Here is a 21,570-nt window from a genome sequence, read left to right on the forward strand (position 1 = left end):
GGGTCATAGGAGAAAGGTGATTAAAGGAAGCAAAAGGGCAACTATCTCTGCTCCAGGTGAGGCTCGAACTCACAACCTCGGCATTGCTCAACAGATACTGTCTTATAAGTACCGCGCGCTAACCGATTGCGCCACTGGAGCTCCGTTGCTGCTGTTGGGGAGGTGCCTTTATCACCAGGACACTTGGCCTGTGATGCGTAACTCGTTAAAATGAAGCACATGTCATAAATCATTATAAGACCAAGTCAATTGTTTGTTAAGAAGAAAACCGGTAGAAGACAGGGAGCGTTTGTCCAAATCAGCAAGCCAAGGTGACTATTAAGATCATCTCCATAGAGGTGAGTGGACTTCAATGGAGGCTTGACACAGACTAGGAGCACACAATCACACTTTTTTTGTGGTGGTGAGAGAATAGGCCATGAGAGCAGGCTTTGAAAGCCATGAATACCTCTGAAAAGGTGTGAGATCATTCTGGTCTGCTGCTAAATGTGCATGTTCCTACTGCATATAAGGCGATAATAAGGAAAAGCACACTTATCTCAAGTCATGTTTTATCCCCAGCAGGTGCTACTCCTCCAGAGTCGCAATGCAGTCGGCTGAGTTGGGCAGACTACACATGCAGGCATGATGTAGGGAATCCCTGGGGTATTTACTGGGCAAGGCGTATCTTACACACAGCACCCAAAATGACAGATTGAATTTATTATTATAGAAGATATAAATATATATGACAGCAGAGCCGGCCAATTGAGATGTTCACAATTGCGCGTTGCATCTAGCTTTGAAGTGGGTCCGTGAAAATCAGCAGGAAGTGCATTTTGAAGGTGGATTTGCTATGATTTTCCATAGTGTGGTGACATGATAGTGACTTTACATTTCTTTGACCTTTTGTAACGAGATGTGGGATACCCATTGAAAGCCTTGTCGAATTTCAAGTGGACCTGAACTCAGAACGTCCTTTCTGCTCTAAAAGATACGCAACAGCATAACAACCTTTAAACAAGAAACATTTCTTTGTTACAGCTAATAGAAATCCTAAGATAAATCTGCACTGTTTCTACTTCCTGACTGATGGAAGCAGACATATTGTTAACAGGCTGTGCTTTCAAATGAGCTTATCTGCCATTGGCAGTCATGTGACCCAGGGTGATCACCACAACTAGTGATTAGACACAAATGAGGGGGACAGGCTAAAGTCTCTAAATACATACACAGGGTGCATTTCTCTATGTTCTCCTTCTTTCCTGTGCAAGAGTTCTGGTCCACTTTAAAAGCCTTTGGCAGCCATGAGAATCCAAGTCATTTGTATCAGAGTACAATGTGTGTTGGTATGCTACATGTAAGGGCCAAAGAAGGAATGTGCCACCCCAGATGGGACTCGAACCCACAATCCCTGGCTTAGGAGGCCAGTGCCTTATCCATTAGGCCACTGGGGCATGCTGTAGAAGTGCAGCAAGTAGGCTTTTGCTCCACAGAGACTGCACAATGCCTCTTGCAGCAAATGAGTTGCAAATGGACGTACTTCTTTTCCTTGTGTTGTGCCATGGATTTTGCAGGTGATATAGCTCTTGCCAGCTTCCTCCACTGCTCTTCAACAAGCAAAAGCATTGGTCTCATTCTTTTTGGTCCTCACTCAAAACAAGCTTCCCTTGTTGGGCAATGACAGCTCCTGCGTGTAGCAGTGGCATACTGGCACCCTTTGGCTTGAATGTTTTGGGTCATAGGAGAAAGGTGATTAAAGGAAGCAAAAGGGCAACTATCTCTGCTCCAGGTGAGGCTCGAACTCACAACCTCGGCATTGCTCAACAGATACTGTCTTATAAGTACCGCGCGCTAACCGATTGCGCCACTGGAGCTCCATTGCTGCTGTTGGGGAGGTGCCTTTATCACCAGGACACTTGGCCTGTGATGCGTAACTCGTTAAAATGAAGCACATGTCATAAATCATTATAAGACCAAGTCAATTGTTTGTTAAGAAGAAAACCGGTAGAAGACAGGGAGCGTTTGTCCAAATCAGCAAGCCAAGGTGACTATTAAGATCATCTCCATAGAGGTGAGTGGACTTCAATGGAGGCTTGACACAGACTAGGAGCACACAATCACACTTTTTTTGTGGTGGTGAGAGAATAGGCCATGAGAGCAGGCTTTGAAAGCCATGAATACCTCTGAAAAGGTGTGAGATCATTCTGGTCTGCTGCTAAATGTGCATGTTCCTACTGCATATAAGGCGATAATAAGGAAAAGCACACCTATCTCAAGTCATGTTTTATCCCCAGCAGGTGCCACTCCTCCAGAGTCGCAATGCAGTCGGCTGTGTTGGGCAGACTACACATGCAGGCATGATGCAGGGAATCCCTGGGGTATTTACTGGGCAAGGCGTATCTTACACACAGCACCCAAAATGACAGATTGAATTTATTATTATAGAAGATATAAATATATATGACAGCAGAGCCGGCCAATTGAGATGTTCACAATTGCGCGTTGCATCTAGCTTTGAAGTGGGTCCGTGAAAATCAGCAGGAAGTGCATTTTGAAGGTGGAATTGCTATGATTTTTCATAGTGTGGTGACATGATAGTGACTTTACATTTCTTTGACCTTTTGTAACGAGATGTGGGATACCCATTGAAAGCCTTGTCGAATTTCAAGTGGACCTGAACTCAGAACGTCCTTTCTGCTCTAAAAGATACGCAACAGCATAATAACCTTTAAACAAGAAAAATTTCTTTGTTACAGCTAATAGAAATCCTAAGATAAATCTGCACTGTTTCTACTTCCTGACTGATGGAAGCAGACATATTGTTAACAGCCTGTGCTTTCAAATGAGCTTATCTGCCATTGGCAGTCATGTGACCCAGGGTGATCACCACAACTAGTGATTAGACACAAATAAGGGGGACAGGCTAAAGCCTCTAAATACATATACAGGGTGCATTTCTCTATTTTCTCCTTCTTTCCTGTGCAAGAGTTCTGGTCCACTTTAAAAGCCTTTGGCAGCCATGAGAATCCAAGTCATTTGTATCAGAGTACAATGTGTGTTGGTATGCTACATGTAAGGGCCAAAGAAGGAATGTGCCACCCCAGATGGGACTCGAACCCACAATCCCTGGCTTAGGAGGCCAGTGCCTTATCCATTAGGCCACTGGGGCATGCTGTAGAAGTGCAGCAAGTAGGCTTTTGCTCCACAGAGACTGCACAATGCCTCTTGCAGCAAATGAGTTGCAAATGGACGTACTTCTTTTCCTTGTGTTGTGCCATGGATTTTGCAGGTGATATAGCTCTTGCCAGCTTCCTCCACTGCTCTTCAACAAGCAAAAGCATTGGTCTCATTCTTTTTGGTCCTCACTCAAAACAAGCTTCCCTTGTTGGGCAATGACAGCTCCTGCGTGTAGCAGTGGCATACTGGCACCCTTTGGCTTGAATGTTTTGGGTCATAGGAGAAAGGTCATTAAAGGAAGCAAAAGGGCAACTATCTCTGCTCCAGGTGAGACTCGAACTCACAACCTCGGCATTGCTCAACAGATACTGTCTTATAAGTACCGCGCGCTAACCGATTGCGCCACTGGAGCTCCGTTGCTGCTGTTGGGGAGGTGCCTTTATCACCAGGACACTTGGCCTGTGATGCGTAACTCGTTAAAATGAAGCACATGTCATAAATCATTATAAGACCAAGTCAATTGTTTGTTAAGAAGAAAACCGGTAGAAGACAGGGAGCGTTTGTCCAAATCAGCAAGCCAAGGTGACTATTAAGATCATCTCCATAGAGGTGAGTGGACTTCAATGGAGGCTTGACACAGACTAGGAGCACACAATCACACTTTTTTTGTGGTGGTGAGAGAATAGGCCATGAGAGCAGGCTTTGAAAGCCATGAATACCTCTGAAAAGGTGTGAGATCATTCTGGTCTGCTGCTAAATGTGCATGTTCCTACTGCATATAAGGCGATAATAAGGAAAAGCACACCTATCTCAAGTCATGTTTTATCCCCAGCAGGTGCCACTCCTCCAGAGTCGCAATGCAGTCGGCTGAGTTGGGCAGACTACACATGCAGGCATGATGCAGGGAATCCCTGGGGTATTTACTGGGCAAGGCGTATCTTACACACAGCACCCAAAATGACAGATTGAATTTATTATTATAGAAGATATAAATATATATGACAGCAGAGCCGGCCAATTGAGATGTTCACAATTGCGCGTTGCATCTAGCTTTGAAGTGGGTCCGTGAAAATCAGCAGGAAGTGCATTTTGAAGGTGGAATTGCTATGATTTTTCATAGTGTGGTGACATGATAGTGACTTTACATTTCTTTGACCTTTTGTAACGAGATGTGGGATACCCATTGAAAGCCTTGTCGAATTTCAAGTGGACCTGAACTCAGAACGTCCTTTCTGCTCTAAAAGATACGCAACAGCATAATAACCTTTAAACAAGAAAAATTTCTTTGTTACAGCTAATAGAAATCCTAAGATAAATCTGCACTGTTTCTACTTCCTGACTGATGGAAGCAGACATATTGTTAACAGCCTGTGCTTTCAAATGAGCTTATCTGCCATTGGCAGTCATGTGACCCAGGGTGATCACCACAACTAGTGATTAGACACAAATAAGGGGGACAGGCTAAAGCCTCTAAATACATATACAGGGTGCATTTCTCTATTTTCTCCTTCTTTCCTGTGCAAGAGTTCTGGTCCACTTTAAAAGCCTTTGGCAGCCATGAGAATCCAAGTCATTTGTATCAGAGTACAATGTGTGTTGGTATGCTACATGTAAGGGCCAAAGAAGGAATGTGCCACCCCAGATGGGACTCGAACCCACAATCCCTGGCTTAGGAGGCCAGTGCCTTATCCATTAGGCCACTGGGGCATGCTGTAGAAGTGCAGCAAGTAGGCTTTTGCTCCACAGAGACTGCACAATGCCTCTTGCAGCAAATGAGTTGCAAATGGACGTACTTCTTTTCCTTGTGTTGTGCCATGGATTTTGCAGGTGATATAGCTCTTGCCAGCTTCCTCCACTGCTCTTCAACAAGCAAAAGCATTGGTCTCATTCTTTTTGGTCCTCACTCAAAACAAGCTTCCCTTGTTGGGCAATGACAGCTCCTGCGTGTAGCAGTGGCATACTGGCACCCTTTGGCTTGAATGTTTTGGGTCATAGGAGAAAGGTCATTAAAGGAAGCAAAAGGGCAACTATCTCTGCTCCAGGTGAGACTCGAACTCACAACCTCGGCATTGCTCAACAGATACTGTCTTATAAGTACCGCGCGCTAACCGATTGCGCCACTGGAGCTCCGTTGCTGCTGTTGGGGAGGTGCCTTTATCACCAGGACACTTGGCCTGTGATGCGTAACTCGTTAAAATGAAGCACATGTCATAAATCATTATAAGACCAAGTCAATTGTTTGTTAAGAAGAAAACCGGTAGAAGACAGGGAGCGTTTGTCCAAATCAGCAAGCCAAGGTGACTATTAAGATCATCTCCATAGAGGTGAGTGGACTTCAATGGAGGCTTGACACAGACTAGGAGCACACAATCACACTTTTTTTGTGGTGGTGAGAGAATAGGCCATGAGAGCAGGCTTTGAAAGCCATGAATACCTCTGAAAAGGTGTGAGATCATTCTGGTCTGCTGCTAAATGTGCATGTTCCTACTGCATATAAGGCGATAATAAGGAAAAGCACACCTATCTCAAGTCATGTTTTATCCCCAGCAGGTGCCACTCCTCCAGAGTCGCAATGCAGTCGGCTGAGTTGGGCAGACTACACATGCAGGCATGATGCAGGGAATCCCTGGGGTATTTACTGGGCAAGGCGTATCTTACACACAGCACCCAAAATGACAGATTGAATTTATTATTATAGAAGATATAAATATATATGACAGCAGAGCCGGCCAATTGAGATGTTCACAATTGCGCGTTGCATCTAGCTTTGAAGTGGGTCCGTGAAAATCAGCAGGAAGTGCATTTTGAAGGTGGATTTGCTCTGATTTTCCATAGTGTGGTGACATGATAGTGACTTTACATTTCTTTGACCTTTTGTAACGAGATGTGGGATACCCATTGAAAGCATTGTCGAATTTCAAGTGGACCTGAACTCAGAACGTCCTTTCTGCTCTAAAAGATACGCAACAGCATAACAACCTTTAAACAAGAAACATTTCTTTGTTACAGCTAATAGAAATCCTAAGATAAATCTGCACTGTTTCTACTTCCTGACTGATGGAAGCAGACATATTGTTAACAGCCTGTGCTTTCAAATAAGCTTATCTGCCATTGGCAGTCATGTGACCCAGGGTAATCACCACAACTAGTGATTAGACACAAATGAGGGGGACAGGCTAAAGTCTCTAAATGCATACACAGGGTGCATTTCTCTATGATCTCCTTCTTTCCTGTGCAAGAGTTCTGGTCCACGTTAAAAGCCTTTGGCAGCCATGAGAATCCAAGTCATTTGTATCAGAGTACAATGTGTGTTGGTATGCTACATGTAAGGGCCAAAGAAGGAATGTGCCACCCCAGATGGGACTCGAACCCACAATCCCTGGCTTAGGAGGCCAGTGCCTTATCCATTAGGCCACTGGGGCATGCTGTAGAAGTGCAGCAAGTAGGCTTTTGCTCCACAGAGACTGCACAATGCCTCTTGCAGCAAATGAGTTGCAAATGGACGTACTTCTTTTCCTTGTGTTGTGCCATGGATTTTGCAGGTGATATAGCTCTTGCCAGCTTCCTCCACTGCTCTTCAACAAGCAAAAGCATTGGTCTCATTCTTTTTGGTCCTCACTCAAAACAAGCTTCCCTTGTTGGGCAATGACAGCTCCTGCGTGTAGCAGTGGCATACTGGCACCCTTTGGCTTGAATGTTTTGGGTCATAGGAGAAAGGTGATTAAAGGAAGCAAAAGGGCAACTATCTCTGCTCCAGGTGAGGCTCGAACTCACAACCTCGGCATTGCTCAACAGATACTGTCTTATAAGTACCGCGCGCTAACCGATTGCGCCACTGGAGCTCTGTTGCTGCTGTTGGGGAGGTGCCTTTATCACCAGGACACTTGGCCTGTGATGCGTAACTCGTTAAAATGAAGCACATGTCATAAATCATTATAAGACCAAGTCAATTGTTTGTTAAGAAGAAAACCGGTAGAAGACAGGGAGCGTTTGTCCAAATCAGCAAGCCAAGGTGACTATTAAGATCATCTCCATAGAGGTGAGTGGACTTCAATGGAGGCTTGACACAGACTAGGAGCACACAATCACACTTTTTTTGTGGTGGTGAGAGAATAGGCCATGAGAGCAGGCTTTGAAAGCCATGAATACCTCTGAAAAGGTGTGAGATCATTCTGGTCTGCTGCTAAATGTGCATGTTCCTACTGCATATAAGGCGATAATAAGGAAAAGCACACCTATCTCAAGTCATGTTTTATCCCCAGCAGGTGCCACTCCTCCAGAGTCGCAATGCAGTCGGCTGAGTTGGGCAGACTACACATGCAGGCATGATGCAGGGAATCCCTGGGGTATTTACTGGGCAAGGCGTATCTTACACACAGCACCCAAAATGACAGATTGAATTTATTATTATAGAAGATATAAATATATATGACAGCAGAGCCGGCCAATTGAGATGTTCACAATTGCGCGTTGCATCTAGCTTTGAAGTGGGTCCGTGAAAATCAGCAGGAAGTGCATTTTGAAGGTGGATTTGCTATGATTTTCCATAGTGTGGTGACATGATAGTGACTTTACATTTCTTTGACCTTTTGTAACGAGATGTGGGATACCCATTGAAAGCATTGTCGAATTTCAAGTGGACCTGAACTCAGAACGTCCTTTCTGCTCTAAAAGATACGCAACAGCATAACAACCTTTAAACAAGAAACATTTCTTTGTTACAGCTAATAGAAATCCTAAGATAAATCTGCACTGTTTCTACTTCCTGACTGATGGAAGCAGACATATTGTTAACAGCCTGTGCTTTCAAATAAGCTTATCTGCCATTGGCAGTCATGTGACCCAGGGTAATCACCACAACTAGTGATTAGACACAAATGAGGGGGACAGGCTAAAGTCTCTAAATACATACACAGGGTGCATTTCTCTATGTTCTCCTTCTTTCCTGTGCAAGAGTTCTGGTCCACGTTAAAAGCCTTTGGCAGCCATGAGAATCCAAGTCATTTGTATCAGAGTACAATGTGTGTTGGTATGCTACATGTAAGGGCCAAAGAAGGAATGTGCCACCCCAGATGGGACTCGAACCCACAATCCCTGGCTTAGGAGGCCAGTGCCTTATCCATTAGGCCACTGGGGCATGCTGTAGAAGTGCAGCAAGTAGGCTTTTGCTCCACAGAGACTGCACAATGCCTCTTGCAGCAAATGAGTTGCAAATGGACGTACTTCTTTTCCTTGTGTTGTGCCATGGATTTTGCAGGTGATATAGCTCTTGCCAGCTTCCTCCACTGCTCTTCAACAAGCAAAAGCATTGGTCTCATTCTTTTTGGTCCTCACTCAAAACAAGCTTCCCTTGTTGGGCAATGACAGCTCCTGCGTGTAGCAGTGGCATACTGGCACCCTTTGGCTTGAATGTTATAGGTCATAGGAGAAAGGTCATTAAAGGAAGCAAAAGGGCAACTATCTCTGCTCCAGGTGAGGCTCGAACTCACAACCTCAGCATTGCTCAACAGATACTGTCTTATAAGTACCGCGCGCTAACCGATGGCGCCACTGGAGCTCCGTTGCTGCTGTTGGGGAGGTGCCTTTATCACCAGGACACTTGGCCTGTGATGCGTAACTCGTTAAAATGAAGCACATGTCATAAATCATTATAAGACCAAGTCAATTGTTTGTTAAGAAGAAAACCGGTAGAAGACAGGGAGCGTTTGTCCAAATCAGCAAGCCAAGGTGACTATTAAGATCATCTCCATAGAGGTGAGTGGACTTCAATGGAGGCTTGACACAGACTAGGAGCACACAATCACACTTTTTTTGTGGTGGTGAGAGAATAGGCCATGAGAGCAGGCTTTGAAAGCCATGAATACCTCTGAAAAGGTGTGAGATCATTCTGGTCTGCTGCTAAATGTGCATGTTCCTACTGCATATAAGGCGATAATAAGGAAAAGCACACCTATCTCAAGTCATGTTTTATCCCCAGCAGGTGCCACTCCTCCAGAGTCGCAATGCAGTCGGCTGAGTTGGGCAGACTACACATGCAGGCATGATGCAGGGAATCCCTGGGGTATTTACTGGGCAAGGCGTATCTTACACACAGCACCCAAAATGACAGATTGAATTTATTATTATAGAAGATATAAATATATATGACAGCAGAGCCGGCCAATTGAGATGTTCACAATTGCGCGTTGCATCTAGCTTTGAAGTGGGTCCGTGAAAATCAGCAGGAAGTGCATTTTGAAGGTGGATTTGCTCTGATTTTCCATAGTGTGGTGACATGATAGTGACTTTACATTTCTTTGACCTTTTGTAACGAGATGTGGGATACCCATTGAAAGCATTGTCGAATTTCAAGTGGACCTGAACTCAGAACGTCCTTTCTGCTCTAAAAGATACGCAACAGCATAACAACCTTTAAACAAGAAACATTTCTTTGTTACAGCTAATAGAAATCCTAAGATAAATCTGCACTGTTTCTACTTCCTGACTGATGGAAGCAGACATATTGTTAACAGCCTGTGCTTTCAAATAAGCTTATCTGCCATTGGCAGTCATGTGACCCAGGGTAATCACCACAACTAGTGATTAGACACAAATGAGGGGGACAGGCTAAAGTCTCTAAATGCATACACAGGGTGCATTTCTCTATGATCTCCTTCTTTCCTGTGCAAGAGTTCTGGTCCACGTTAAAAGCCTTTGGCAGCCATGAGAATCCAAGTCATTTGTATCAGAGTACAATGTGTGTTGGTATGCTACATGTAAGGGCCAAAGAAGGAATGTGCCACCCCAGATGGGACTCGAACCCACAATCCCTGGCTTAGGAGGCCAGTGCCTTATCCATTAGGCCACTGGGGCATGCTGTAGAAGTGCAGCAAGTAGGCTTTTGCTCCACAGAGACTGCACAATGCCTCTTGCAGCAAATGAGTTGCAAATGGACGTACTTCTTTTCCTTGTGTTGTGCCATGGATTTTGCAGGTGATATAGCTCTTGCCAGCTTCCTCCACTGCTCTTCAACAAGCAAAAGCATTGGTCTCATTCTTTTTGGTCCTCACTCAAAACAAGCTTCCCTTGTTGGGCAATGACAGCTCCTGCGTGTAGCAGTGGCATACTGGCACCCTTTGGCTTGAATGTTTTGGGTCATAGGAGAAAGGTGATTAAAGGAAGCAAAAGGGCAACTATCTCTGCTCCAGGTGAGGCTCGAACTCACAACCTCGGCATTGCTCAACAGATACTGTCTTATAAGTACCGCGCGCTAACCGATTGCGCCACTGGAGCTCTGTTGCTGCTGTTGGGGAGGTGCCTTTATCACCAGGACACTTGGCCTGTGATGCGTAACTCGTTAAAATGAAGCACATGTCATAAATCATTATAAGACCAAGTCAATTGTTTGTTAAGAAGAAAACCGGTAGAAGACAGGGAGCGTTTGTCCAAATCAGCAAGCCAAGGTGACTATTAAGATCATCTCCATAGAGGTGAGTGGACTTCAATGGAGGCTTGACACAGACTAGGAGCACACAATCACACTTTTTTTGTGGTGGTGAGAGAATAGGCCATGAGAGCAGGCTTTGAAAGCCATGAATACCTCTGAAAAGGTGTGAGATCATTCTGGTCTGCTGCTAAATGTGCATGTTCCTACTGCATATAAGGCGATAATAAGGAAAAGCACACCTATCTCAAGTCATGTTTTATCCCCAGCAGGTGCCACTCCTCCAGAGTCGCAATGCAGTCGGCTGAGTTGGGCAGACTACACATGCAGGCATGATGCAGGGAATCCCTGGGGTATTTACTGGGCAAGGCGTATCTTACACACAGCACCCAAAATGACAGATTGAATTTATTATTATAGAAGATATAAATATATATGACAGCAGAGCCGGCCAATTGAGATGTTCACAATTGCGCGTTGCATCTAGCTTTGAAGTGGGTCCGTGAAAATCAGCAGGAAGTGCATTTTGAAGGTGGATTTGCTATGATTTTCCATAGTGTGGTGACATGATAGTGACTTTACATTTCTTTGACCTTTTGTAACGAGATGTGGGATACCCATTGAAAGCATTGTCGAATTTCAAGTGGACCTGAACTCAGAACGTCCTTTCTGCTCTAAAAGATACGCAACAGCATAACAACCTTTAAACAAGAAACATTTCTTTGTTACAGCTAATAGAAATCCTAAGATAAATCTGCACTGTTTCTACTTCCTGACTGATGGAAGCAGACATATTGTTAACAGCCTGTGCTTTCAAATAAGCTTATCTGCCATTGGCAGTCATGTGACCCAGGGTAATCACCACAACTAGTGATTAGACACAAATGAGGGGGACAGGCTAAAGTCTCTAAATACATACACAGGGTGCATTTCTCTATGTTCTCCTTCTTTCCTGTGCAAGAGTTCTGGTCCACGTTAAAAGCCTTTGGCAGCCATGAGAATCCAAGTCATTTGTATCAGAGTACAATGTGTGTTGGTATGCTACATGTAAGGGCCAAAGAAGGAATGTGCCACCCCAGATGGGACTCGAACCCACAATCCCTGGCTTAGGAGGCCAGTGCCTTATCCATTAGGCCACTGGGGCATGCTGTAGAAGTGCAGCAAGTAGGCTTTTGCTCCACAGAGACTGCACAATGCCTCTTGCAGCAAATGAGTTGCAAATGGACGTACTTCTTTTCCTTGTGTTGTGCCATGGATTTTGCAGGTGATATAGCTCTTGCCAGCTTCCTCCACTGCTCTTCAACAAGCAAAAGCATTGGTCTCATTCTTTTTGGTCCTCACTCAAAACAAGCTTCCCTTGTTGGGCAATGACAGCTCCTGCGTGTAGCAGTGGCATACTGGCACCCTTTGGCTTGAATGTTATGGGTCATAGGAGAAAGGTCATTAAAGGAAGCAAAAGGGCAACTATCTCTGCTCCAGGTGAGGCTCGAACTCACAGCCTCAGCATTGCTCAACAGATACTGTCTTATAAGTACCGCGCGCTAACCGATTGCGCCACTGGAGCTCCGTTGCTGCTGTTGGGGAGGTGCCTTTATCACCAGGACACTTGGCCTGTGATGCGTAACTCGTTAAAATGAAGCACATGTCATAAATCATTATAAGACCAAGTCAATTGTTTGTTAAGAAGAAAACCGGTAGAAGACAGGGAGCGTTTGTCCAAATCAGCAAGCCAAGGTGACTATTAAGATCATCTCCATAGAGGTGAGTGGACTTCAATGGAGGCTTGACACAGACTAGGAGCACACAATCACACTTTTTTTGTGGTGGTGAGAGAATAGGCCATGAGAGCAGGCTTTGAAAGCCATGAATACCTCTGAAAAGGTGTGAGATCATTCTGGTCTGCTGCTAAATGTGCATGTTCCTACTGCATATAAGGCGATAATAAGGAAAAGCACACCTATCTCAAGTCATGTTTTATCCCCAGCAGGTGCCACTCCTCCAGAGTCGCAATGCAGTCGGCTGAGTTGGGCAGACTACACATGCAGGCATGATGCAGGGAATCCCTGGGGTATTTACTGGGCAAGGCGTATCTTACACACAGCACCCAAAATGACAGATTGAATTTATTATTATAGAAGATATAAATATATATGACAGCAGAGCCGGCCAATTGAGATGTTCACAATTGCGCGTTGCATCTAGCTTTGAAGTGGGTCCGTGAAAATCAGCAGGAAGTGCATTTTGAAGGTGGATTTGCTATGATTTTCCATAGTGTGGTGACATGATAGTGACTTTACATTTCTTTGACCTTTTGTAACGAGATGTGGGATACCCATTGAAAGCCTTGTCGAATTTCAAGTGGACCTGAACTCAGAACGTCCTTTCTGCTCTAAAAGATACGCAACAGCATAACAACCTTTAAACAAGAAACATTTCTTTGTTACAGCTAATAGAAATCCTAAGATAAATCTGCACTGTTTCTACTTCCTGACTGATGGAAGCAGACATATTGTTAACAGGCTGTGCTTTCAAATGAGCTTATCTGCCATTGGCAGTCATGTGACCCAGGGTGATCACCACAACTAGTGATTAGACACAAATGAGGGGGACAGGCTAAAGTCTCTAAATACATACACAGGGTGCATTTCTCTATGTTCTCCTTCTTTCCTGTGCAAGAGTTCTGGTCCACTTTAAAAGCCTTTGGCAGCCATGAGAATCCAAGTCATTTGTATCAGAGTACAATGTGTGTTGGTATGCTACATGTAAGGGCCAAAGAAGGAATGTGCCACCCCAGATGGGACTCGAACCCACAATCCCTGGCTTAGGAGGCCAGTGCCTTATCCATTAGGCCACTGGGGCATGCTGTAGAAGTGCAGCAAGTAGGCTTTTGCTCCACAGAGACTGCACAATGCCTCTTGCAGCAAATGAGTTGCAAATGGACGTACTTCTTTTCCTTGTGTTGTGCCATGGATTTTGCAGGTGATATAGCTCTTGCCAGCTTCCTCCACTGCTCTTCAACAAGCAAAAGCATTGGTCTCATTCTTTTTGGTCCTCACTCAAAACAAGCTTCCCTTGTTGGGCAATGACAGCTCCTGCGTGTAGCAGTGGCATACTGGCACCCTTTGGCTTGAATGTTTTGGGTCATAGGAGAAAGGTGATTAAAGGAAGCAAAAGGGCAACTATCTCTGCTCCAGGTGAGGCTCGAACTCACAACCTCGGCATTGCTCAACAGATACTGTCTTATAAGTACCGCGCGCTAACCGATTGCGCCACTGGAGCTCCGTTGCTGCTGTTGGGGAGGTGCCTTTATCACCAGGACACTTGGCCTGTGATGCGTAACTCGTTAAAATGAAGCACATGTCATAAATCATTATAAGACCAAGTCAATTGTTTGTTAAGAAGAAAACCGGTAGAAGACAGGGAGCGTTTGTCCAAATCAGCAAGCCAAGGTGACTATTAAGATCATCTCCATAGAGGTGAGTGGACTTCAATGGAGGCTTGACACAGACTAGGAGCACACAATCACACTTTTTTTGTGGTGGTGAGAGAATAGGCCATGAGAGCAGGCTTTGAAAGCCATGAATACCTCTGAAAAGGTGTGAGATCATTCTGGTCTGCTGCTAAATGTGCATGTTCCTACTGCATATAAGGCGATAATAAGGAAAAGCACACCTATCTCAAGTCATGTTTTATCCCCAGCAGGTGCCACTCCTCCAGAGTCGCAATGCAGTCGGCTGAGTTGGGCAGACTACACATGCAGGCATGATGCAGGGAATCCCTGGGGTATTTACTGGGCAAGGCGTATCTTACACACAGCACCCAAAATGACAGATTGAATTTATTATTATAGAAGATATAAATATATATGACAGCAGAGCCGGCCAATTGAGATGTTCACAATTGCGCGTTGCATCTAGCTTTGAAGTGGGTCCGTGAAAATCAGCAGGAAGTGCATTTTGAAGGTGGATTTGCTATGATTTTCCATAGTGTGGTGACATGATAGTGACTTTACATTTCTTTGACCTTTTGTAACGAGATGTGGGATATCCATTGAAAGCCTTGTCGAATTTCAAGTGGACCTGAACTCAGAACGTCCTTTCTGCTCTAAAAGATACGCAACAGCAAAACAACCTTTAAACAAGAAACATTTCTTTGTTACAGCTAATAGAAATCCTAAGATAAATCTGCACTGTTTCTACTTCCTGACTGATGGAAGCAGACATATTGTTAACAGCCTGTGCTTTCAAATGAGCTTATCTGCCATTGGCAGTCATGTGACCCAGGGTGATCACCACAACTAGTGATTAGACACAAATGAGGGGGACAGGCTAAAGTCTCTAAATACATACACAGGGTGCATTTCTCTATGTTTTCCATCTTTCCTGTGCAAGAGTTCTGGTCCACTTTAAAAGCCTTTGGCAGCCATGAGAATCCAAGTCATTTGTATCAGAGTACAATGTGTGTTGGTATGCTACATGTAAAGGCCAAAGAAGGAATGTGCCACCCCAGATGAGACTCAAACCCACAATCCCTGGCTTAGGAGGCCAGTGCCTTATCCATTAGGCCATTGGGGCATGCTGTAGAAGTGCAGCAAGTAGGCTTTTGCTCCACAGAGACTGCACAATGCCTCTTGCAGCAAATGAGTTGCAAATGGACGTACTTCTTTTCCTTGTGTTGTGCCATGGATTTTGCAGGTGATATAGCTCTTGCCAGCTTCCTCCACTGCTCTTCAACAAGCAAAAGCATTGGTCTCATTCTTTTTGGTCCTCACTCAAAACAAGCTTCCCTTGTTGGGCAATGACAGCTCCTGCGTGTAGCAGTGGCATACTGGCACCCTTTGGCTTGAATGTTTTGGGTCATAGGAGAAAGGTGATTAAAGGAAGCAAAAGGGCAACTATCTCTGCTCCAGGTGAGGCTCGAACTCACAACCTCAGCATTGCTCAACAGATACTGTCTTATAAGTACCGCGCGCTAACCGATTGCGCCACTGGAGCTCCGTTGCTGCTGTTGGGGAGGTGCCTTTATCACCAGGACACTTGGCCTGTGATGCGTAACTCGTTAAAATGAAGCACATGTCATAAATCATTATAAGACCAAGTCAATTGTTTGTTAAGAAGAAAACCGGTAGAAGACAGGGAGCGTTTGTCCAAATCAGCAAGCCAAGGTGACTATTAAGATCATCTCCATAGAGGTGAGTGGACTTCAATGGAGGCTTGACACAGACTAAGAGCACACAATCACACTTTTTTTGTGGTGGAGAGAGAATAGGCCATGAGAGCAGGCTTTGAAAGCCATGAATACCTCTGAAAAGGTGTGAGATCATTCTGGTCTGCTGCTAAATGTGCATGTTCCTACTGCATATAAGGCGATAATAAGGAAAAGCACACCTATCTCAAGTCATGTTTTATCCCCAGCAGGTGCCACTCCTCCAGAGTCGCAATGCAGTCGGCTGAGTTGGGCAGACTACACATGCAGGCATGATGCAGGGAATCCCTGGGGTATTTACTGGGCAAGGCGTATCTTACACACAGCACCCAAAATGACAGATTGAATTTATTATTATAGAAGATATAAATATATATGACAGCAGAGCCGGCCAATTGAGATGTTCACAATTGCGCGTTGCATCTAGCTTTGAAGTGGGTCCGTGAAAATCAGCAGGAAGTGCATTTTGAAGGTGGATTTGCTATGATTTTCCATAGTGTGGTGACATGATAGTGACTTTACATTTCTTTGACCTTTTGTAACGAGATGTGGGATACCCATTGAAAGCCTTGTCGAATTTCAAGTGGACCTGAACTCAGAACGTCCTTTCTGCTCTAAAAGATACGCAACAGCATAACAACCTTTAAACAAGAAACATTTCTTTGTTACAGCTAATAGAAATCCTAAGATAAATCTGCACTGTTTCTACTTCCTGACTGATGGAAGCAGACATATTGTTAACAGGCTGTGCTTTCAAATGAGCTTATCTGCCATTGGCAGTCATGTGACCCAGGGTGATCACCACAACTAGTGATTAGACACAAATGAGGGGGACAGGCTAAAGTCTCTAAATACATACACAGGGTGCATTTCTCTATGTTCTCCTTCTTTCCTGTGCAAGAGTTCTGGTCCACTTTAAAAGCCTTTGGCAGCCATGAGAATCCAAGTCATTTGTATCAGAGTACAATGTGTGTTGGTATGCTACATGTAAGGGCCAAAGAAGGAATGTGCCACCCCAGATGGGACTCGAACCCACAATCCCTGGCTTAGGAGGCCAGTGCCTTATCCATTAGGCCACTGGGGCATGCTGTAGAAGTGCAGCAAGTAGGCTTTTGCTCCACAGAGACTGCACAATGCCTCTTGCAGCAAATGAGTTGCAAATGGATGTACTTCTTTTCCTTGTGTTGTGCCATGGATTTTGCAGGTGATATAGCTCTTGCCAGCTTCCTCCACTGCTCTTCAACAAGCAAAAGCATTGGTCTCATTCTTTTTGGTCCTCACTCAAAACAAGCTTCCCTTGTTGGGCAATGACAGCTCCTGCGTGTAGCAGTGGCATACTGGCACCCTTTGGCTTGAATGTTTTGGGTCATAGGAGAAAGGTGATTAAAGGAAGCAAAAGGGCAACTATCTCTGCTCCAGGTGAGGCTCGAACTCACAACCTCGGCATTGCTCAACAGATACTGTCTTATAAGTACCGCGCGCTAACCGATTGCGCCACTGGAGCTCCGTTGCTGCTGTTGGGGAGGTGCCTTTATCACCAGGACACTTGGCCTGTGATGCGTAACTCGTTAAAATGAAGCACATGTCATAAATCATTATAAGACCAAGTCAATTGTTTGTTAAGAAGAAAACCGGTAGAAGACAGGGAGCGTTTGTCCAAATCAGCAAGCCAAGGTGACTATTAAGATCATCTCCATAGAGGTGAGTGGACTTCAATGGAGGCTTGACACAGACTAGGAGCACACAATCACACTTTTTTTGTGGTGGTGAGAGAATAGGCCATGAGAGCTGGCTTTGAAAGCCATGAATACCTCTGAAAAGGTGTGAGATCATTCTGGTCTGCTGCTAAATGTGCATGTTCCTACTGCATATAAGGCGATAATAAGGAAAAGAACACCTATCTCAAGTCATGTTTTATCCCCAGCAGGTGCCACTCCTCCAGAGTCGCAATGCAGTCGGCTGTGTTGGGCAGACTACACATGCAGGCATGATGCAGGGAATCCCTGGGGTATTTACTGGGCAAGGCGTATCTTACACACAGCACCCAAAATGACAGATTGAATTTATTATTATAGAAGATATAGATATATATGACAGCAGAGCCGGCCAATTGAGATGTTCACAATTGCGCATTGCATCTAGCTTTGAAGTGGGTCCGTGAAAATCAGCAGGAAGTGCATTTTGAAGGTGGATTTGCTATGATTTTCCATAGTGTGGTGACATGATAGTGACTTTACATTTCTTTGACCTTTTGTAACGAGATGTGGGATACCCATTGAAAGCCTTGTCGAATTTCAAGTGGACCTGAACTCAGAACGTCCTTTCTGCTCTAAAAGATACGCAACAGCAAAACAACCTTTAAACAAGAAACATTTCTTTGTTACAGCTAATAGAAATCCTAAGATAAATCTGCACTGTTTCTACTTCCTGACTGATGGAAGCAGACATATTGTTAACAGCCTGTGCTTTCAAATGAGCTTATCTGCCATTGGCAGTCATGTGACCCAGGGTGATCACCACAACTAGTGATTAGACACAAATGAGGGGGACAGGCTAAAGTCTCTAAATACATACACAGGGTGCATTTCTCTATGTTTTCCATCTTTCCTGTGCAAGAGTTCTGGTCCACTTTAAAAGCCTTTGGCAGCCATGAGAATCCAAGTCATTTGTATCAGAGTACAATGTGTGTTGGTATGCTACATGTAAGGGCCAAAGAAGGAATGTGCCACCCCAGATGGGACTCGAACCCACAATCCCTGGCTTAGGAGGCCAGTGCCTTATCCATTAGGCCACTGGGGCATGCTGTAGAAGTGCAGCAAGTAGGCTTTTGCTCCACAGAGACTGCACAATGCCTCTTGCAGCAAATGAGTTGCAAATGGACGTACTTCTTTTCCTTGTGTTGTGCCATGGATTTTGCAGGTGATATAGCTCTTGCCAGCTTCCTCCACTGCTCTTCAACAAGCAAAAGCATTGGTCTCATTCTTTTTGGTCCTCACTCAAAACAAGCTTCCCTTGTTGGGCAATGACAGTTCCTGCGTGTAGCAGTGGCATACTGGCACCCTTTGGCTTGAATGTTTTGGGTCATAGGAGAAAGGTGATTAAAGGAAGCAAAAGGGCAACTATCTCTGCTCCAGGTGAGGCTCGAACTCACAACCTCGGCATTGCTCAACAGATACTGTCTTATAAGTACCGCGCGCTAACCGATTGCGCCACTGGAGCTCCGTTGCTGCTGTTGGGGAGGTGCCTTTATCACCAGGACACTTGGCCTGTGATGCGTAACTCGTTAAAATGAAGCACATGTCATAAATCATTATAAGACCAAGTCAATTGTTTGTTAAGAAGAAAACCGGTAGAAGACAGGGAGCGTTTGTCCAAATCAGCAAGCCAAGGTGACTATTAAGATCATCTCCATAGAGGTGAGTGGACTTCAATGGAGGCTTGACACAGACTAGGAGCACACAATCACACTTTTTTTGTGGTGGTGAGAGAATAGGCCATGAGAGCAGGCTTTGAAAGCCATGAATACCTCTGAAAAGGTGTGAGATCATTCTGGTCTGCTGCTAAATGTGCATGTTCCTACTGCATATAAGGCGATAATAAGGAAAAGCACACCTATCTCAAGTCATGTTTTATCCCCAGCAGGTGCCACTCCTCCAGAGTCGCAATGCAGTCGGCTGAGTTGGGCAGACTACACATGCAGGCATGATGCAGGGAATCCCTGGGGTATTTACTGGACAAGGCGTATCTTACACACAGCACCCAAAATGACAGATTGAATTTATTATTATAGAAGATATAAATATATATGACAGCAGAGCCGGCCAATTGAGATGTTCACAATTGCGCGTTGCATCTAGCTTTGAAGTGGGTCCGTGAAAATCAGCAGGAAGTGCATTTTGAAGGTGGATTTGCTATGATTTTCCATAGTGTGGTGACATGATAGTGACTTTACATTTCTTTGACCTTTTGTAACGAGATGTGGGATACCCATTGAAAGCATTGTCGAATTTCAAGTGGACCTGAACTCAGAACGTCCTTTCTGCTCTAAAAGATACGCAACAGCATAACAACCTTTAAACAAGAAACATTTCTTTGTTACAGCTAATAGAAATCCTAAGATAAATCTGCACTGTTTCTACTTCCTGACTGATGGAAGCAGACATATTGTTAACAGCCTGTGCTTTCAAATAAGCTTATCTGCCATTGGCAGTCATGTGACCCAGGGTAATCACCACAACTAGTGATTAGACACAAATGAGGGGGACAGGCTAAAGTCTCTAAATACATACACAGGGTGCATTTCTCTATGTTCTCCTTCTTTCCTGTGCAAGAGTTCTGGTCCACGTTAAAAGCCTTTGGCAGCCATGAGAATCCAAGTCATTTGTATCAGAGTACAATGTGTGTTGGTATGCTACATGTAAGGGCCAAAGAAGGAATGTGCCACCCCAGATGGGACTCGAACCCACAATCCCTGGCTTAGGAGGCCAGTGCCTTATCCATTAGGCCACTGGGGCATGCTGTAGAAGTGCAGCAAGTAGGCTTTTGCTCCACAGAGACTGCACAATGCCGCTTGCAGCAAATGAGTTGCAAATGGACGTACTTCTTTTCCTTGTGTTGTGCCATGGATTTTGCAGGTGATATAGCTCTTGCCAGCTTCCTCCACTGCTCTTCAACAAGCAAAAGCATTGGTCTCATTCTTTTTGGTCCTCACTCAAAACAAGCTTCCCTTGTTGGGCAATGACAGCTCCTGCGTGTAGCAGTGGCATACTGGCACCCTTTGGCTTGAATGTTTTGGGTCATAGGAGAAAGGTGATTAAAGGAAGCAAAAGGGCAACTATCTCTGCTCCAGGTGAGGCTCGAACTCACAACCTCGGCATTGCTCAACAGATACTGTCTTATAAGTACCGCGCGCTAACCGATTGCGCCACTGGAGCTCCGTTGCTGCTGTTGGGGAGGTGCCTTTATCACCAGGACACTTGGCCTGTGATGTGTAACTCGTTAAAATGAAGCACATGTCATAAATCATTATAAGACCAAGTCAATTGTTTGTTAAGAAGAAAACCGGTAGAAGACAGGGAGCGTTTGTCCAAATCAGCAAGCCAAGGTGACTATTAAGATCATCTCCATAGAGGTGAGTGGACTTCAATGGAGGCTTGACACAGACTAGGAGCACACAATCACACTTTTTTTGTGGTGGTGAGAGAATAGGCCATGAGAGCAGGCTTTGAAAGCCATGAATACCTCTGAAAAGGTGTGAGATCATTCTGGTCTGCTGCTAAATGTGCATGTTCCTACTGCATATAAGGCGATAATAAGGAAAAGCACACCTATCTCAAGTCATGTTTTATCCCCAGCAGGTGCCACTCCTCCAGAGTCGCAATGCAGTCGGCTGAGTTGGGCAGACTACACATGCAGGCATGATGCAGGGAATCCCTGGGGTATTTACTGGGCAAGGCGTATCTTACACACAGCACCCAAAATGACAGATTGAATTTATTATTATAGAAGATATAAATATATATGACAGCAGAGCCGGCCAATTGAGATGTTCACAATTGCGCGTTGCATCTAGCTTTGAAGTGGGTCCGTGAAAATCAGCAGGAAGTGCATTTTGAAGGTGGATTTGCTATGATTTTCCATAGTGTGGTGACATGATAGTGACTTTACATTTCTTTGACCTTTTGTAACGAGATGTGGGATACCCATTGAAAGCCTTGTCGAATTTCAAGTGGACCTGAACTCAGAACGTCCTTTCTGCTCTAAAAGATACGCAACAGCATAAC

The 21,570-nt window shown here is 44.7% G+C and overlaps 24 non-coding genes across 24 annotated transcripts; all 24 read right to left on the minus strand.

Annotated features, from left to right (window-relative positions):
• Positions 1–48: 48 nt before the first annotated feature.
• TRNAI-UAU (transfer RNA isoleucine (anticodon UAU)) lies at positions 49–141 on the minus strand. Its single transcript is given in 2 exon segments — positions 49–84; positions 104–141. It is a non-coding gene; the product is annotated as a tRNA-Ile (tRNA).
• A 1,222-nt stretch (positions 142–1,363) lies between these two features.
• Positions 1,364–1,436, minus strand: TRNAR-CCU (transfer RNA arginine (anticodon CCU)). Its single transcript has one exon. It is a non-coding gene; the product is annotated as a tRNA-Arg (tRNA).
• Positions 1,437–1,763: 327 nt separating this feature from the next.
• TRNAI-UAU (transfer RNA isoleucine (anticodon UAU)) lies at positions 1,764–1,856 on the minus strand. The gene is given in 2 exon segments: positions 1,764–1,799; positions 1,819–1,856. It is a non-coding gene; the product is annotated as a tRNA-Ile (tRNA).
• A 1,222-nt stretch (positions 1,857–3,078) lies between these two features.
• On the minus strand, positions 3,079–3,151 carry TRNAR-CCU (transfer RNA arginine (anticodon CCU)). Its single transcript has one exon. It is a non-coding gene; the product is annotated as a tRNA-Arg (tRNA).
• A 327-nt stretch (positions 3,152–3,478) lies between these two features.
• On the minus strand, positions 3,479–3,571 carry TRNAI-UAU (transfer RNA isoleucine (anticodon UAU)). Its single transcript is given in 2 exon segments — positions 3,479–3,514; positions 3,534–3,571. It is a non-coding gene; the product is annotated as a tRNA-Ile (tRNA).
• Positions 3,572–4,793: 1,222 nt separating this feature from the next.
• TRNAR-CCU (transfer RNA arginine (anticodon CCU)) lies at positions 4,794–4,866 on the minus strand. The gene has a single exon. It is a non-coding gene; the product is annotated as a tRNA-Arg (tRNA).
• A 327-nt stretch (positions 4,867–5,193) lies between these two features.
• TRNAI-UAU (transfer RNA isoleucine (anticodon UAU)) lies at positions 5,194–5,286 on the minus strand. The gene is given in 2 exon segments: positions 5,194–5,229; positions 5,249–5,286. It is a non-coding gene; the product is annotated as a tRNA-Ile (tRNA).
• A 1,222-nt stretch (positions 5,287–6,508) lies between these two features.
• On the minus strand, positions 6,509–6,581 carry TRNAR-CCU (transfer RNA arginine (anticodon CCU)). The gene has a single exon. It is a non-coding gene; the product is annotated as a tRNA-Arg (tRNA).
• A 327-nt stretch (positions 6,582–6,908) lies between these two features.
• TRNAI-UAU (transfer RNA isoleucine (anticodon UAU)) lies at positions 6,909–7,001 on the minus strand. Its single transcript is given in 2 exon segments — positions 6,909–6,944; positions 6,964–7,001. It is a non-coding gene; the product is annotated as a tRNA-Ile (tRNA).
• Positions 7,002–8,223: 1,222 nt separating this feature from the next.
• On the minus strand, positions 8,224–8,296 carry TRNAR-CCU (transfer RNA arginine (anticodon CCU)). Its single transcript has one exon. It is a non-coding gene; the product is annotated as a tRNA-Arg (tRNA).
• A 327-nt stretch (positions 8,297–8,623) lies between these two features.
• On the minus strand, positions 8,624–8,716 carry TRNAI-UAU (transfer RNA isoleucine (anticodon UAU)). The gene is given in 2 exon segments: positions 8,624–8,659; positions 8,679–8,716. It is a non-coding gene; the product is annotated as a tRNA-Ile (tRNA).
• A 1,222-nt stretch (positions 8,717–9,938) lies between these two features.
• TRNAR-CCU (transfer RNA arginine (anticodon CCU)) lies at positions 9,939–10,011 on the minus strand. The gene has a single exon. It is a non-coding gene; the product is annotated as a tRNA-Arg (tRNA).
• A 327-nt stretch (positions 10,012–10,338) lies between these two features.
• Positions 10,339–10,431, minus strand: TRNAI-UAU (transfer RNA isoleucine (anticodon UAU)). The gene is given in 2 exon segments: positions 10,339–10,374; positions 10,394–10,431. It is a non-coding gene; the product is annotated as a tRNA-Ile (tRNA).
• A 1,222-nt stretch (positions 10,432–11,653) lies between these two features.
• TRNAR-CCU (transfer RNA arginine (anticodon CCU)) lies at positions 11,654–11,726 on the minus strand. The gene has a single exon. It is a non-coding gene; the product is annotated as a tRNA-Arg (tRNA).
• A 327-nt stretch (positions 11,727–12,053) lies between these two features.
• Positions 12,054–12,146, minus strand: TRNAI-UAU (transfer RNA isoleucine (anticodon UAU)). The gene is given in 2 exon segments: positions 12,054–12,089; positions 12,109–12,146. It is a non-coding gene; the product is annotated as a tRNA-Ile (tRNA).
• A 1,222-nt stretch (positions 12,147–13,368) lies between these two features.
• On the minus strand, positions 13,369–13,441 carry TRNAR-CCU (transfer RNA arginine (anticodon CCU)). The gene has a single exon. It is a non-coding gene; the product is annotated as a tRNA-Arg (tRNA).
• A 327-nt stretch (positions 13,442–13,768) lies between these two features.
• TRNAI-UAU (transfer RNA isoleucine (anticodon UAU)) lies at positions 13,769–13,861 on the minus strand. The gene is given in 2 exon segments: positions 13,769–13,804; positions 13,824–13,861. It is a non-coding gene; the product is annotated as a tRNA-Ile (tRNA).
• A 1,622-nt stretch (positions 13,862–15,483) lies between these two features.
• TRNAI-UAU (transfer RNA isoleucine (anticodon UAU)) lies at positions 15,484–15,576 on the minus strand. The gene is given in 2 exon segments: positions 15,484–15,519; positions 15,539–15,576. It is a non-coding gene; the product is annotated as a tRNA-Ile (tRNA).
• A 1,222-nt stretch (positions 15,577–16,798) lies between these two features.
• TRNAR-CCU (transfer RNA arginine (anticodon CCU)) lies at positions 16,799–16,871 on the minus strand. Its single transcript has one exon. It is a non-coding gene; the product is annotated as a tRNA-Arg (tRNA).
• A 327-nt stretch (positions 16,872–17,198) lies between these two features.
• TRNAI-UAU (transfer RNA isoleucine (anticodon UAU)) lies at positions 17,199–17,291 on the minus strand. The gene is given in 2 exon segments: positions 17,199–17,234; positions 17,254–17,291. It is a non-coding gene; the product is annotated as a tRNA-Ile (tRNA).
• Positions 17,292–18,513: 1,222 nt separating this feature from the next.
• TRNAR-CCU (transfer RNA arginine (anticodon CCU)) lies at positions 18,514–18,586 on the minus strand. Its single transcript has one exon. It is a non-coding gene; the product is annotated as a tRNA-Arg (tRNA).
• A 327-nt stretch (positions 18,587–18,913) lies between these two features.
• Positions 18,914–19,006, minus strand: TRNAI-UAU (transfer RNA isoleucine (anticodon UAU)). The gene is given in 2 exon segments: positions 18,914–18,949; positions 18,969–19,006. It is a non-coding gene; the product is annotated as a tRNA-Ile (tRNA).
• Positions 19,007–20,228: 1,222 nt separating this feature from the next.
• TRNAR-CCU (transfer RNA arginine (anticodon CCU)) lies at positions 20,229–20,301 on the minus strand. The gene has a single exon. It is a non-coding gene; the product is annotated as a tRNA-Arg (tRNA).
• A 327-nt stretch (positions 20,302–20,628) lies between these two features.
• Positions 20,629–20,721, minus strand: TRNAI-UAU (transfer RNA isoleucine (anticodon UAU)). The gene is given in 2 exon segments: positions 20,629–20,664; positions 20,684–20,721. It is a non-coding gene; the product is annotated as a tRNA-Ile (tRNA).
• Positions 20,722–21,570: the final 849 nt, after the last annotated feature.

This window comes from Hyperolius riggenbachi, chromosome 3, assembly GCF_040937935.1.
Source record: "Hyperolius riggenbachi isolate aHypRig1 chromosome 3, aHypRig1.pri, whole genome shotgun sequence".
NCBI classification, from domain to species: Eukaryota; Metazoa; Chordata; class Amphibia; order Anura; family Hyperoliidae; genus Hyperolius; species Hyperolius riggenbachi.